Below are 17,123 nucleotides of genomic sequence, written 5' to 3' on the forward strand. Positions count from 1 at the left end.
CAAGTGAGACTTTAGAACCAAAGAGCTTGTATTGCATACCCCAAAGATCTGACTAGTCTCGTGTCCTGTCTCCCACAGGGCAAGCGTCTATAAATGAAACTTCACTTTATTACTTTCCCAGTCTCTGGTTTTTTGATTCAGGGTTTTCTGAGCTGGATGAGTTTTATATATTTTTAATAACTCTTGTGGGATTCTGCTTCCATGAATTTGTCTGATCTTTCCTCCCCTTAAGCCCCTGCTTTGTTACAAGCTTTGTTCAGAACTTGTACCACTGAGGTGATTTTGCACAGAGGGATCTGTGGATTCTAATGTAACAATGACCTGGTAGTTAATGATTGAATGATCTAAGTACCAATTTTTAAAATGACCATTACATCATTACCAGTGCCTGCAACTGCGGATTCTCTGAGCAGTAGGGGAAGTACTGACAAAACTCATGCATTTTTTTTAATTTTCTGCTCACTTGGTCCTTGCTACTTACCTCACTCACATTAGCTTGTTTGAGTCTCTTGTGTTACCTGACAAAGAACAGTTGCTTTGTTGAATGCTAACTCTGGCAACCTAGTCATGATGCACTTTTTCCTGAGGTGGTTGGTTAAGCAATTTGAATAGTTACATGGAAGGGTGTCAGCATATTACAAGCAGCTGTGTCAAGAGATTACTGCTTGCTGTCATACCCTCAGCTGTGTCTTGCCCTCCTGCTGGAAGTCATCACCCATTTAGATCTATTTGTAGAACAGCCTGTTCAAATTCTTCTTTATGATAGTGAAAAAAAAGGGTCTACAAAAAAGCTACAATTTAAGATACTCAGGCTAGTTTGGACTACAGCAGACTTGGAGAATCTGATTCTGAATCCAGGGATCAGTCGTAGAAGCAACCTCATGGGCGTTTAGAGGAGCAGTAGCCTCTTATTGGAACAGCTGGACCTGTCAGGTTGACTAAGGTTGATGCCATGTAAGATGAATTTCTCTTGTGTATTCTAGAATGATAGAGTAACTTTGGTTGGGCAGGTACTTTTTAGGACATATGTGTCAGTTCCCTGTTAGATCAGTTCCATGAAATATGAACAGGTTAATCAGGGCCTTGTGTTGCCATTCGGTATATCATAAAGATAAGCAATTTCTTAGCCTCTCTGACCAACCAGTGGTCTAATGGTTTAATTCCCCTCCTTGTGAAGACCTTTTTCCTTCTATTTTATTGGAATTTAATTTGCTGCAATTTGTGCTTTTTCCATCTGAGTCTTTTGCTATGTATCTCTGAGATGAGTTGTTCTCTGTTTCTCTATAACTGTCTTTTAGGTGGTTGAGGACACTGTGGTAGATTGCCAAAAACTCCCTAAATCTGTGGTAAATTACAGTCTTTGCTCTCCCCTCATCTTTTGAGTCAACCATCTCACTGTCAGGTTGGTTAGGCACTTCCTCTCCTATGAAATACAAATGACTTCCAGGATACTTTACTTGACTGCTGTGACCTTTGGAAGAAGAGATTCATATCACAGTGACATCAGTCAACTTCCTCAGCACCCTTAGGTGCATTCTGTCTTGTCTTTGGAGACTTGGAAATGCACAGTTCTGCATCTGCTCATGATCCAGTCGTCCACTACTGTGTGCAGTACTTCAGTCCCACAGACACCACTGTGATAGTCAGGAGGAACTCCAATGGGCCAGGGAGCAGATGAATGAAAAACAAGGCAAAGAAAGCACTGGATAGTATTGAAGCCTTTCTGTGACCTTTGCTATACTTTTTCCCTGTCATTTTTTCCTTGGTCTCATACCTTATTCACCAGAGACCCACGTATTTATTTTGTGAAATTTTTTAAGGTGCTAACATACTTAGAGAAGATCTTCTTGTTTCCCTCTGACTCTGGCTCTTACTTCCACTCGTGCTCATGTGGTTGGTGTTTCTGTATTGTTCTTAAGTGAACTGTTCCCACTTCCACTTTACATACACTTTCTGACATTCTGGAGTTTTCTCTCATTTTCCTTTGAGATGTCGTATTTATTGCATTTATATTTTTGCATGCCCGGTTTTTCTACTTGATGACTGCTGCTGAAATTTCATTGCATTCAGTTGGAGAAATACTTATCTTTGAATAAATAGTTCAATAACCTGAAGTCTCTTCTCATGAGTAATTGACTGTGTTCCATAATTGAATTGCAGCTCCTGCTAACTCATGTGGGAATGTGATACTAGAAGTATGTTCTGAAATATGAGATCAAGGGTGCAGTCCGAAACAATATAATAATTATCAATTTACATAGAAGAGTAAAATCAGATTAACCTTTTTCTGATTTTTAGAGTGGTTGTTTCTGTTTAGTCTGCTCGTAAAGCCAACAAAGGCAATTAGAAGATAAGTCTTCTTGTTCAAACCTTAGGAGTGGCACTCAGGTGTTTCAAGTGTGTATTTAAGCAGTTTTTAATCTCTTTTATTTTTTTAGTATTTGAGACAATCCTTTAAAAAATAGGCAGCTCTGAATACCTGTTTTGTAGCTTTTTTTTAAAGCAATCAGTCAATCATTCTTTGATGAGTAAATTTATTTTTAACAGCAATTCAGAAAATTATAAACATAGCTTTTAATATCCTTATTATAATAACTTTATTAGCAAATGTTTATTTAATTTTATTTCACTGAAAGAAATTTGTAAAATCTTGTACTGTTCATGAAGAGTTATCTTATGGCAATAAAATGCAGAAAGCTTAATTACTGCAATCTGTAGATGTAATGGATATGCATTTAACGTAGTTCAGGGCTCACTAACCAGTTTAATGGGCTCATCACAATTTTCTTGTAATGTTATTGTGTTTGCAGCACTTATCATGTACGATAATTGTGTATTTACATTTTGTATGATGTATGAAGAAGTATAGAGCTTTTTTTGTCAATGTCTTAAATTGGGCCGGCCTCCAGTGGTTTTTAAACTAGGAGTTTAACTGCATCCAAAGACGTTTAATCATGCCCTTCCTAAAAGAACATGTTCCCTAATATTGTCTTATGAGATGATGACTTGTCTGAAAAGGCAAATTGCGCTATTGGTGTAAAGCAGTTTAGAAGGCACAGATCATATTTTTCAAACAGTTTGATTTAATAGTTTACAGACATGTAGAATGTTCAGTGACAGCTTCAAGCTTTATGTGGTGAATTAAAATGAGTTTTAAACTCCAGTGACTTCATGTTGAACAAAGTAAAATTTCAGCTTTGATCCTCTGGGATGGAATGTGTATGATGACTCACTTGTGGTTCAGAATATGATGGTTTCAGTAACTTGTTGAATAGTGCTACATGTTGGGAAGTCTGTAGAAATAAGTGAAACAACTTTTGTACTGTATTTGCAGTTCAAGTAATTAATATTTTAATAGTTAACTGTACCTTCATAATCAGCTGAAATTGAAAAATAATAATTTTATTAATAAAGAAGCAGATATATTTCAAAACTTTTAAATTGCTTTTTCTTTCTGTAATCTACTTAAAGCACAGATGTGTTAGATTAATTATCAAAATCCCTTCCTGATGATCTTTCAGTGATAAAGGAACAAAATACAGTCACAGTGTAACTATTGTAGAAAATTGCATTTGACATGTAACAAGAGCAAAGGAAGAATTCAGTATGTTGTTTCATTCTTCAGCTTCTAGTTGAACCTAAGATGTAATTACTTGTATGTAGGTCAAAAGCCTCTTCTACTAGATTTTTTTTCAAGTACCACAAAAATCTCTTTTTGGAAAGTTAATTTTAGAGGAGAAATAAGAAAGAAACTGATGACAAAAATATTACTGTCACTCACTTGGTCAGGGGCGTCTGAATTAGGAGGTAAATGAATGTTAAAATACTGACATCTGCCACAATGGAATGCCAACTTCTGTTTGTATATTTTTAGTACTTTTGAAAAGTGTATCCTTTTTCATTTCAGTTTCATCTGTGAGCTATAGGAGTAGTTTTAGAAGTTATAGTCAGATATAAAAAATACACTACAACTAGGATAGTAATGACCGGAAGAAAAATCTTGGACAGATAGAAAATGCAAATAATATGCAGCTATCTAAAATATCCTTTCAGTTGTTGATTTTCTATAGGAACTACCTTTATGTAGGCAGTAGATGAATATGTGCAGTATATCTGTTAAAAATGTTAAATGATTGTGAGGAAGGTAATGATGTGTCAGAATTAAAATAAGAATTTCAGAAATTATCTGTGGCATTGGAAAAAACTGCAGCAAATTTAGCAGAGAATTGAAAACTAGTACTGGAGCATACGCATCAAAATTTTAGGCATCTTAGCACAACTCTGAGTTCTGGATTCTGACAATTTCAACTCTCAGTTGTGTAGTGTGAGCATCCTGACCTACGCTGTGCTGCTAGGAGAGCACTCCTGTACAACTTCACTGAGCTCTGAGATGAGCAATGACATGCTAGTAAAAATAATGAAATCCTAATCAGAATTGGATTGAAACATAACAGACCATCAAACATGCTGATTATTTTTAAATTTTTTTCTTTTTCTTTTTTTTCTGGTCAGAGCTCATATGCACCATTATATGTTAGGTATCCTACCTGCTTGACTAAGACCTTTTCCTTCTGAAGTCTACATGCTTTTTAAATTCGTAGTAGAGTCTGTAAGATTTCTTAGCTCTGCAGCAGGGAGTTTGAATGAATTTGATATCTCAGATTTGAAATCATATGCCAAGGCTTTGCAGAGGAATGAATTTTGGAGGCCTTAAGGTCCTTAGTTCAGCCCTGTCATCGATATATGAATTGCTAGGAGACTAGGAGGGCTCTAGAGTGCTCATTGAATTGCTATTTGAGGACCTTTGTGTTATTCGAGTGTACAAAAGTAGAGTTAAAAGATGCAAGATAAACTTCATATTCAAAACCAAGAGAGAATTGGTAAAAGCCTTCCAGAGAGTCTATGTTTCAAAATGCATTTATTTAAAATCAAGGGGATTTTCAAAATGTTCCCTAATGAAGTGTCAACAGAAGCTAAAAGTTTGAAGAGAAGGTGTTTGACATGCAGGAGGGTATTGGAGCATTTAGAGAAGTATGCAGATGGATGACATTTTATCATCAAACTGTGTTGCTGCAGATTGTAATGAATAGGAAAATGCACTTTGTATAGCTTGTTCTGAAAGATATTTAGTATCTCCTGTTAACGTATGCATCACTATGCCCACAGTTACATCGAGCTTGCCCTTTTAAGTTTCCGTTTCCATTCACTTTAATAAGAAAATAACTGGAAAGCCCCCAGTGCTGACAAATTCTGTGACACACAGAATGCAAGCATGAAAGGTTATCATACCAGTAGGTATGTTTTTTTTTACATAAATATATGTCAAGATTGTACTAGGGACATGATATATTTAAGTATGACGTTAGCATATGTTATTTTTGTCTTGACTGAGAGAGCAAAACTTTGGAGAATATTGCTATATCTCAGCTTCAGAAATGAAAGTGAAACACTTCGATGGATAAAAATCTCTATGTGGTGAAGAGTGAACCTTTCTTAATTAAGGTTTTTGAGGAAACTGTCTGAGGGACTGCTCAGGAGGGAAAAGGAATTGCTCACTATATTCAGGATTTCTTGCCGTATTTTTAGTTTTCCAGTTGCAATTTCCTCATTTTGCATTTGAGAACTTTTGTGATCTAAAAAGTTCATATTTTGAAGCAGTTCCTCAGTTTCACTATGGTGCTCTTGAGAGTGAAAAGTTGTAAAGCTTCAATTCAACAAATTGCTAAGGCAAGTGATTGTTTTGAATATAAGGTACCAACTGATTTCCTGGAGATATAGATCTATGTATCTCCAATATCTCATGTCAAACACTGATGTACTTTGCAAATGCAAAGGGTAATGGCTCTTAACAAGTGCAAACATGATGTTACATTTCTCTGTGTAGTGTTCACTAATTTGCTTTAAACATAAGCCATTGTTTGTTTATGAATGTCAATAAAAATTATAATTTTCTCTTGGCACAAAGAGTTTCAGAAAGCCAGAAGGAGCTCTGTGCAAACCCAATTGGTAATGCTATCTCAAAGTGACTCAAATATGTGTATGTACGTAATATGTGTATATATTATATATTTGTTGCAGCTGTGATTTTCTAGATTTGGAAAGACAGACATGCAGTTCGAAAACAAAGTAGATTTTCTAATGTTTCAATGGCACTGGTGTTTCAAAATTGATTTTGAAAAGTACACTACCAGTTGACTCATCTGTTTAAATATAATGAAGATAGTTATTATTCACTCTTTTAACTTTTTCTATCTGAAACTATTAAAATGATATGATGAAATACATATATATATGAGTTGAGTTGTTTTACAGAATAATGTCTATGACACTGATTCTGGTTGCAGTGCTGTGTCTGATGAAGAGAGATTGCTGTGTGGTTCAGTTTTGACTCTAAAGTCAGATTATTGCAAGAAACAACACTGGATATGTGATACAGAATTACTCTATATGGAAGAAAAAACATAAAGAATAGCTTGAGTGGACATTACCTCTCTCTGAAAGCTTTAAGATATTCAGAGGAGGACATGAGATTCCTTGGAAAGCTTGCAAGGACACCTTCTATTAAAACAGGGAGATCAAATCTTCATCCAGCCTGGCTTTAGGCCTTCAGTGGTAGGGTATTGGCAATCTGTTCCAGTACCTCACCACCCTCACTGTAAAAACATCTTTCTTATATCTACTATAAATCTACTCTCTTTTTGTTTAAAGCCATTAACTCTTGTTCTACTGCAACAGGCCCTACTAAATCTCTCTTTCTTATAAGCCCCCTTGAAGTATTTAAAGGCCACAATAAAATCACCTTGGAGCCTTCCAGCCCCAACTCTCTCAGCCTTTTCTCGTAAGAGGGATACTCCAACCCTTGCATCATTCCTGTGTCTCTCCTCTGGGCTCATTCCAACAGTTCCATGTCCTCCCTGTGCTGGGACCCCAGAGCTGGCTGCAGGCTTCCAGGTGGGCTCTCAGCGGAGCAGAGCAGAGGGGGCAGAATCCCCTCCCTCCCCTGCTGCCCACGCTGCTTTGGATGCAGCCCAGGACACGTTTGGCTTTCTGGGCTGGCAGTGCCCATGGCTGGGTCATGTCCAGCCTCTCAGCCACCAGCACCCCAAGTCCTTCTCTCAGAGCTGCTCCCCATCTGTCCATCCCCAGCCTGTGCTGGTACTGGGGGTCTCCACAGGCCAGGTGCAGCACCTTGCACTTGGTCTTGTTTAACCTCATGAGATTCCCATGAGTCCCGTTCTTGAGCTTGTCCAGGTCCCTCTGGGTGGCATCCTGTCCTTCCGGTGTGTCAACAGCACCATTCAGCTTGGTGTCATCTGCCTATTTGCTAAGGGTGCACTCAGTCCTGATATCTGTGTCATTTCTGAAGATAATAAACAGGGCTGGTCCCAATACAGACTCCCTGAGGGATGTCACTTGTCACTGATGACCATCTGGACTTTGAGCTGTTAACCAGTGCCCTTAGGATGTGACTGTCCTACGAATTCCTCATCCACCAAACAGTCCACGCATCAAATCCATCTCTTCAGTTTAGGGAGAAGGATATTAAAGGGGAGTGTGTCAAATTCTTTACAGAAGTCCAGATAAATTATAGCTTTCTTTGTCCACTGATAGAGTAATTCCATCATTCAAGGGCACTGGGTTGGTCAGGCAGGACTTGCCTTTGATGAAGCTGTACTGGCTCTCTGGAATCACCTCCCTTTCCCACATGTACTTCAGAACTTTTAGAAGCATCCATTCCATGACCTTCCCAGGAGTAGAAGTGAGGCTGTTGGGTCACTAGTTCCCAGACAGGTACATTGTTTCCCCTTTTCCCACCCACATGAAGGGACTTCAGCTGTATGATGTGACTTTTTGAATATCATGGCACATGGTTTGACAACTACATAATTAGAGAATTACAGAATATTCTGTGCTAGAAGGGACTCACTAGGATCATCAAGACCAACTTTTAAGTGAATGGCCTATAAGAGGATTTAACTCACAGTCTTGGTGTTACTAGCACCAGGCTCTGACCAACTGATCTCACGAGCCAATTGCCTCAAGACTCTGTAAAGCAATTTATAAGGTCCCACAGACTTATATGTATGTTCTGGTTCCTCAGGTGGTCATGAACCCAGTCTCTTAATGGTGGAAGAACTTTGGTGCCTCAGTCCTTGTCTTGTGGTGTGTCCACTTCAGAGGTGTGGGAAGACTGAAGCAAAACAATTGAGTCTTCACATACAATTTATTTGTTTGCTGCTTCCCAAAGACACAGTTTCTGTCCAGGCCTGAGCTTTATTTTTCTTGTATTGAGAGGCTGAAGTCAGGTGCCAGGGCAGAAATCTTAGGCTTTTGCCTGTGCTCTTGGTTACCCTTTTGCAATGCCCACCATATTAGAGTGTATGGATGGATGCAGAGCACCCCAGTGGATATTCACAGCTCATGGGGACTGTATGGAAGGAAGATGCAGCTCAGGACCTTGTTAGCAGGAAACTGTACTTCAACAAGAAGCAAAATTGGAGAAGAAATGGAGTTTTGGGAGGAGTTACATTAGCTTTTTTAGGAGGAGGAAATTGGTAGGTGATCCTGGAACTTAAAGGACAAAGTTTTAAGGAACTAGTAGCTGAGGGAGAGAAAAGCTGAGGGACTCAAACAGCCACGACACTGAGGAGGGGACTGGGGCTGATAACTCAGCAAGGAAATGGGAAAAGGGGCAAGGCATAGGGTGTCCAGATGGTACATCAAAAACATTTGGATGGGAACATACTAGAGATTATTGTCCTTGCTAAAATACAGTCCCTTACTGAGCTGGGAATGGAGCTAGTGTTTTTTGAAGACTTATGTATGCTGGAAGAGGGGAGTCACTTCAAAATTTATTTAAGTATTACTTAAGCTGTGTGGAGTGGACACAAATGATTCTCAGTTAGAATGGACTTAACTTGCTTTATTTAATTAACTTTGAGTTTCTTTAGTTCAATATAAATCAGTGTGATATTTTTGAATGCTCCCATACAGTCATCCTGCAGGTTATATTGCTCTTCTGTCATCAGCAGTCCCAACTGCAGTATGTACTGTGCTCTACATGGCATTCAGTGCTGCTGTAGGAAAATTTTACTGTTCTCTTTTAGCAGCAGAGAAATCCAGGACCTTGCAGCTGAAGATAACATTCCTTATATGGTTCCTCAAAAAGTCTGCTTTATATGATTCCTCATACAGATTCTGAAAAAACAGAAACAAGGACAATGCCTTGAAGATTATACAGATATATGTAAAATGCACTTTGGCAAAGATTGAAAATTGAAGCACCCAAAAATTAGCTACTTAGATGCAATTTTGCACAAAATTGTACAATATAGCTTGTAAAGCTTTAAGCCAGCTCTGCCTTCTTTATTCTGTATATTCTTTCATTTCATGAGCATATATACTGGTGCATTTCATAATGAGAAATTTTTGAAGACTGAAAGTTCCCCAAATATATTGTGCCTCTTGGAAATGACACTGCTACCAAAGTCAAGCCAAATTTAACTCTATATTCCAATATCAAAATGTTAGAGTAACTCAAAACATGGCTTTTTCTTCCTCTCCCTTCCCTTCCCCTCCTTTTTCTTTTCCTTCCCTTTCCTTTTCTTTACTCTCCTTTCTTTTTTGAGCAAGTCGCATTTTCCTTTGAGTTTCATTCTTAGGTACAGCTGAACTTTTTTGGCTGAATTAGGAAAACCTGTGACCAATCTAGCAATATGAACTGACTGCTGGACTCTTTATAATACTTATAAAGGGAAGAGTTTTTTACAATCTCGAGAGATTATATAAATAAATATAACATTTTGTATAAAATTTTATATTATAATAATAAAGATGATGCCACCAACACTGCCTGAAATAGAAATATAAATGCATCATATTGCTAAGATTCTTTGTATTAAGTGTTAACTTTTAAATGGATTTTAACATTTTTAGCACCTAAGGAAAATGAAATCTGTAATAATCTACTTACACTATTGTTTCATACAAAGGAAATTAATATGGGTGTGAAATGAAAACTGAATGCACAATAGTAGAAAGCACAAGGTTGCTAGACAATGCAAAAAGAAATGAAAAATATAGCACCTTAATTCAGAGAGCTCACAAAATTCCATATTTATTTTTGAACCCTGAATTTATCTTAGTAAGATTAGTTTGCACTTGAAGTAGCTAAATTAAATGAACTGTCAATGTTATCTCTTTGACCAGAGGAGTGTGAGTAGTCTGGATAACTTGATATGTATGCAAAGAAACTGAAAACAAGGAAGACTATTAAGTATAATCCCAACAATAATAGTAGGTACTATGGTATTGTGCAAAAGATACTATCATTTCCTGAAATTGAGGAGATGGGTGAAATACAGTCAGAACTCCCTTTGGTATTCTCTTCACACAGAAGCCTAGAAATATTTTATTAAATATTAATAACAACATAAAAGACCTTTGGTCTTATTTTCATTTTAATTAGGCAGGATATATATGCCATTCACTTTGAAGCCAAATGCTACTCCTTTGTATTAACCTGCAGGGGGTACTAGAAAATTGAACCAAGTAGCATTTAGCTATTTCTCCTCCTGCCAGAGATAATTAACATCTACTTTTTTGCAGACTCTCTTACTGTTACCTGATCCCCATATACAGGTTTCGTATTCACTCCCAGAGTTTGAGCAGTAGGGTGTGAAATGCTGCCTCAGCCCATTTCTTACGAATTGGCAGAACCCAGGAAAGTTATTAACCTTCAACTTTAACCTGCTAAACTTACAAAGTAACTTAATCTCATAATTAAATCAAATTGGTGAGACAAAATTGACAGTAGTTCCAGGAGGGAAACAAAGCTGTATATAATGCGCTGAACCCTTTTTCTTTTTTTTTTTTTGTGGTGAATGATAAAGACAACTGAAGAGCCTAAGAATGATAGCTGGTATGGCAGAAGGAAGTAGGAAAATTTTTGACACATTAAGCTAAGGCAGGAGTTAGTAAGATGCAAATGAAATAAAAAGGTAAGAAATTAACTGTATGAAGTCTGTGGGTTTTCTAGACTTTTGGCTAGCTGTTTTTGAAACCTTTCTTTCTACCTCATACATAGATTTTCCACGCCACATCTAAAGCCTGAGAATTATCTTAAATGGGGCCTTGCAGCTGCTGATGTAGCAGCCATTGATCCTGGGCCCTCCACTGGGAGAACCTTGAAGAGCTGCCAGGCTTCTGGGCCAACTTTCTCCTTTGGCTAATGGCCTTGGGCATTCAATGTGGCCAGAGCTTGGTGTACTGCAGTCAACTGTCCAGGTAGCCTAGTACTTCTTTCTTCTTAAACCTAACATATTTATATTGGTCAGTCCACTGCAGAGCTATAATCTTGCCAATGCTTCAGTGTGGGACTGGACTGTCATCTTGGCTAAGCCTTCTCACAGTGAAGAGTCTGGTGAACTTAAATCAGTTACACACATTAAAGAATAGGAAGTGGAGCTGCTTTTACAGAAAGCCCATCTGTGCTCTGCTCAAAGAACATTATGTCTGAATACTCCACTTACTGGTAAATTCATGTTTTCTAATGATGGAGAAACTGTAACAAGTTCAACTGTCACTATTATGGCTTTTGACTGAAATTATCTCCTTTGTCCATAAGCATTATGAAACATGATACATTTTTTCACTGGCCCCCTCCTTTATAAAGTAGATGTTTCTCCTTTGATCATCTAATACTCAGTATTTTGTATATTTTATTTCCTGTTTATGTAAAATCAACATCATTCCCTCTTTCCTTTACATTTTTTAGCCTAGTTCTGGGAAAACAATTATTCATTTATCCATATAAAAAGTACATGAAGGTGATGATGCTTCATCCTACAGGAATGTTATTGGAAATAGATTTCAGTAGTATCTATGAGGAAACTGTGTTGTGATGATGATAAGTAGTTTGCTTTTTCCAAAACTTCTGTGTAGTGAAGTTGTTTTGTTAACAAGGTGAAAATCCAGCAAACAGCTTCCTTCATCCTCTAACGTCCTGACTTTTTAGACACAATTTTAAGTGGGCAACAAAAATACTAATCTCTACTTTTTCTAAATAAACTCACATTTGTCAATTTGTGATACACTGAGGTATTCTCCTGGGTAGTTTCTAAATTTTAACAGGTGTAATCAGATTTGTAAACGTAAAACTTCCACATCTGCTGTAACATACCATATTGGATTCCACCCCTCTGCTTTTAGAAAAGCCAATTTAATCTTTACAGTAATTACCGGACTTGGATTAGTCATGATCTCAGAGGCTGCAAAACAGATTTTGATGTGTCTCACTTCCCTTGTTCACAGATATGTATATAATGTGTTAGAGCAAACTGAAAATATTAAACCTATTTTATACTTCAAGAGCAGTTGGTTTGAATTCAAAAATTTAGCCTTCAAGCAAAAGAACTCCATGTCTTTGCATATAAGGAGCTGTAAGAGTATGAGCTGTTACTGAGGGGGAGGAAACAGGGAAGAAGAAAGCTTTTGTTAGTGCATACAAGTTTTAGTACTTTTTTGTGTCAATAAATACCTAAAAATAACAACCCTCCCAACTACTCATTTATGAATATTACAAGTGGACATTTTCTGTATTTAAGAATCATTATTACTAAGGAGTTTTGAGACACAGAAGACAGAAAATATTAGGCTAAACTTTTGGTTTTACTACACTATAGAGTACTTAAGGGTTTTGAGGAACAGAAGATGAAAAGTGATAATCTTTTGTTTCTACTAAAAAGAATAAACAAAACCACCTGATTAAACTTAAAACATAATCGAACTTACTTGTTTCAGAGGTACAGTAGGATACTCATACAAAATACAGTTATGTGGCATTTATCCTGTAACAGATAAAATGCAATTGTTCGAAAATATTTTAATTATATTGTATAGTTGCCATCATGGCATTATCTCTGAAGGGTACTTGGAAAACACAACTAAGCCATCTCCTGATCTCTCATCTAGGAAATGTAAAGATATAATGAAACATCTGACATCTCTGATACTGGAGCACAGCTTTCTAGTTTGTTTTGTACCCATTTTCAGCTGCCATGGGATTGATAACTGTGAAGTAAGTCACATCAACGTGTCAGGCCAATGTAAGACAAAGCACTAAATTTGGTCTCCTTATAGTCAATGTTAAATTTGAAGGAAATTAAAAATAAATCTTTTATATCAGTATGAATTGTGTAGCTCTGTTTTAATTGAGTAGTTTACTTATTTGGAGATCTTTCATTACTGAATAAGAGCACAGAATCTAATTATTTCTATTTCATATTCATTTATGACTGTATTATATGAGAAAGAAAAATAATTTCCAAACTCCTAATGAATTCACTCTTATGTCTGGCATTTTTCTTCAGCATACAGCAAATTCAACAAATGAAATGGCAGTTGTGTAGTCTGCCTCAGAAGAACAGCTGCACAAGTTAGTTCACCATAAAACAAGCTGAACAAAATGATTTATGGAGTACTGTTTCCTTAATTATTTCACAGAACCTTTCTGGCTCTAGAGATTTGTTTGAGCCAACTATTGCAAATCTCTGAATTCCAGAAATAGTGGATTCCTGTCCTTTCTTCTTTACCTCCATTTTTCATCATGAAAACAAAAGCTGTTAATCCTTTGTAATTTTTTGCTAACAACTCTATATTAATATTATTTATATTATAATAAGAAATTGAGATCTGGAAAGACAGTGTTAATCAGATAACTGAATTAATCTAAGTTTTCTCTTTAATAATTCTAAGATTATTCTTGCTCTGGCAGTTTTGTGAAACTGTAAAGAAAACTGGAACAGAGTGCAATGTACTTGACAGAGACATGAGTGTTTTAAGAATTCAGTCTCTCAGAAGCCTACCCCGGTGCATATTTTGACATTATTTTGCATCTGAGTATCAAGAAATATGAATAAGTACATTGAAACTTGATTTATCTAAACTAAAAAGGATGAAGAAAGTTTAATTTTGACCTTTTAGTTCAATATGCTAATATGAAGAATACCTGACAGAAGGAGTTTCTTAGTTCATTATGGATAGAGTGAAATTCTCCCCTTGTCTTGGGCCTTATGTGGTCCTCATAGCTTCTTGGCTTCCTTGACTATGCAGAATGATAAAACATATTTATTGGCCAGAGGGAATTTGGATGGTCCTAAGAATTTTTTCTAGACCTTTCTAGAAAACTTCCAAGCTAAAGGAAGCCCTTATTTGCCCATTTTCTAGGAAATTGAATTATGATATTGCACAAAAGGAGACATTTAGAAGCTCTGTACTGGATCACTGAACATTTTTCTTCCAGTTACAGTCATCTGTTCTAACTCCCTGCAATTTCAGACTTACTCCCTACCCTCAATTTCCCAGTGATTTTCCTTTAAAAATGTCTTTCTCCCAGGACCCTACCTTCCATTCTGTGTGTATTGAGATCAGCTGTATGTAGTTTATATTTACAGAAAACATTTCTTAATTTTTGAAGGGGAAGTAGTTGTTTCTTTCCCATTCAGCATATTTGCAAGAAAACACCACTGCTCTCATATTTAGGGACCTAAGCCAGGGTATTGTAGGGGATCATGACTGTGTTTAGTCAAAGGAGGGTGAGATTGTGGGATTCAAACCTAGCAGCCTGAGCTCACAGCTGCACCTATCCTTCTGTTCTGTTATGAACCAATAAGGAGAAGTTGTACTTATTACCAGGGTTGGGGAATTATCCATGCAAAACAATTAAAATTGCTTCTGTTCAAGGATACTCCACACATTCGGTGTGAGTACAGTGCAAGATCACTGTCACATTAATGGTCTCATTTTTATTAATTATATTTTATTTTTGTCTGTCCAAACAACCACGGTTTTCTTTCACACAAGTCTCACTGGTATGAATTAGTATGTGGCTTGAGTACAAGCAACAGGTTAGAAAGGAGGGATAAATTCACTTTAATAAGTTTTTTTCAGATGTAGGTAGGACTATTAATATTCAGAGGGTTCAGTTCAATGCCTGCACTTAATTATCAACCGAAAACAAGTTGTAAAACTCTGATGTTTTGTTTCAGATTTTTTTTTTTTGCTTCACCAGAAATGTTTTTTAGAATCTTAAAAGCATCTAAAGAAATAGAGATGTATGACAAGGAAACAGATGAGAGAGCTTGAGAAAGCAAGGTAGATTGTCTCAAAATCATATTTATGTTATGTAACATAAAAAGGCATAATGGCCATTCTTACTCATTGCAAGCTTATCTTACTTCTGGTATTTCACCAGATAGCTCCACAGAACACCTGTACCTCTCTGTGTGACCTTCAATTACACATGGATGGTAAGATACAACCCTGTTTGACTAGGATTAAAAATGGAGGTGTGATAAATTTTTCAATTTCTGAGCTGTTTCAGTGGTCTATTTCCAAGAATAATAAATGTTACAAGTGAGTCTGGATAGGGAAGAAGGCTGGCAGTAACTAGGGTGAAACACATTGCAGGCACAAAATGAAACAAAAATAGTAAGTCTTTTAAAGAATACTATTTTATCTGGGAAAGAAAGAGAAAAGAGACTGAGGCCAAGGTGATGTAGGTTCATGCTTGCTCATCAAATTTCTGGCCGTGCAGGCTAATGGACTCTTACAAGACTTGTGATTTAATATTTTTTTTCCTTAAAGATTCCACAATTCTCTTCAGATTTCAAGAGAAAAGTGTCTTTTGTTTAAAGACTTTTTAAAATTTTTGTTTCTTGCTCAAATGCCATGTGTTCTCTGAAGGACTTAGGTAGTAATAGAGCTTTTGATGTCTCCAGGCCCCAGTAAAATGTTCCTAACCTGCTAAGGATTTGGGAGAGCTTTAGCCCTGAATCTTTAGTCAAGCAGATAGATTGCTGCCAGAGGAAGGTCAAAGGATCTGCATGTAGGAGTGCCCTGAGAGATCCAGACACTAGGAGCCAGCAGCTGGGCTGTAGCCACAAGTAGAAGCACAAAATGTTCAGCAGTGGCCTCTGTTCACTTCAGAACAGTCCTGCCTGAAGAGCAGGATGAAGCCAGACAGTCAGAAATGAGTGGTGTTCCCAATCTTGTTGAACCTTATTGTTTTTTATACAAACAAGTCCTAATGACTTACGTTAATTAAAATATATTTTTGAGTTTTTTAATAAGTGCAGTGCAGGGCTCCACAGATGCAGGGCAGCTCTTCTAACTCTTGCTGTTGATATGGGTTCATTTCTTCATTACCTCATGCCTATATAGCCCCTAATGTCTTTCTTCCTGGAATTTGGATGTAGGATGTAAGGAAAACAAAATTATTATCTAATTTCTTGATCCTTAAAACCATAAAGGTCCACTAAATCCAACTCATGCACTTGATAATGTGACTGAAGAATATAATTAGCTCTAGTTTCTTCATCCATGGGGGAAAGACTTACCATTGCATACAATACGTGTTGCATTGCATGCTAAAAACAGAGACTTCTGTCCTGTATTGCTATGTCACAGCATCAGGCAAGAGGAAGACAAAAGGTATTTTCTTAATGTATTTCATTCCTGTAGTGTTGTAACTATCTAACAGGTGGTGACTGGGAATAATTGCTTATTTAGTCTCTTTGTTGATTTCCTCTCACATATTGATTTCTGGGTTTTTTTTCGAAGAATTAAAACATATGAAGAAGGTGATGGAAGAGCTGAAGTTAAGGAAAAATGTTTGAGTAGTTCCAGACAATAAAGTGTTAAAATACCAGTTTGTGCTTATTGGACTAGGTCCACTGTTGCACAGTAACTGGCTTTAAACTGAAATGTTGATACTAATGTATCTCATGTTCCAATTTATGGAAGAGCTTCCTTTTTGGATTGCATATTGCTATATTAATGCATGCCAGTATTGAAGGATTTGGCCAATTTTTTTTGTAGAATCTGTGTTTTCAAAGCCACCCCCAAATTGTTGTAGATATTATGTTATAGCCTAAGTACTAGGTTAGCTGCAGTGTATGCTTCCTCTGCTGAGAGTACATTTTACTTAAGATTAAAAATGTGCTTTGTATGTACAACTTAATTTGGCATATATTTATCAGCAGAGAGAGTGCTCTGCCTTCTTGGGATTTGGTAGCTGAACCAGGTGAGATTGTGTCCTCCTGCTGTCTCATTGACTTTGCTGT

At 36.9% G+C, this 17,123-nt stretch overlaps 1 protein-coding gene across 8 annotated transcripts in view; it reads left to right on the top strand.

Moving 5' to 3' along the window:
* Window positions 1-17,123, top strand: part of AUH (AU RNA binding methylglutaconyl-CoA hydratase) — a 169,908-nt gene that overhangs the window by 81,856 nt on the left and 70,929 nt on the right. The window lies entirely within an intron of this gene.

The sequence above is a fragment of the Passer montanus genome, unplaced genomic scaffold (assembly GCF_014805655.1).
Source record: "Passer montanus isolate IOZ18808 unplaced genomic scaffold, ASM1480565v1 scaffold52, whole genome shotgun sequence".
NCBI lineage: Eukaryota > Metazoa > Chordata > Aves > Passeriformes > Passeridae > Passer > Passer montanus.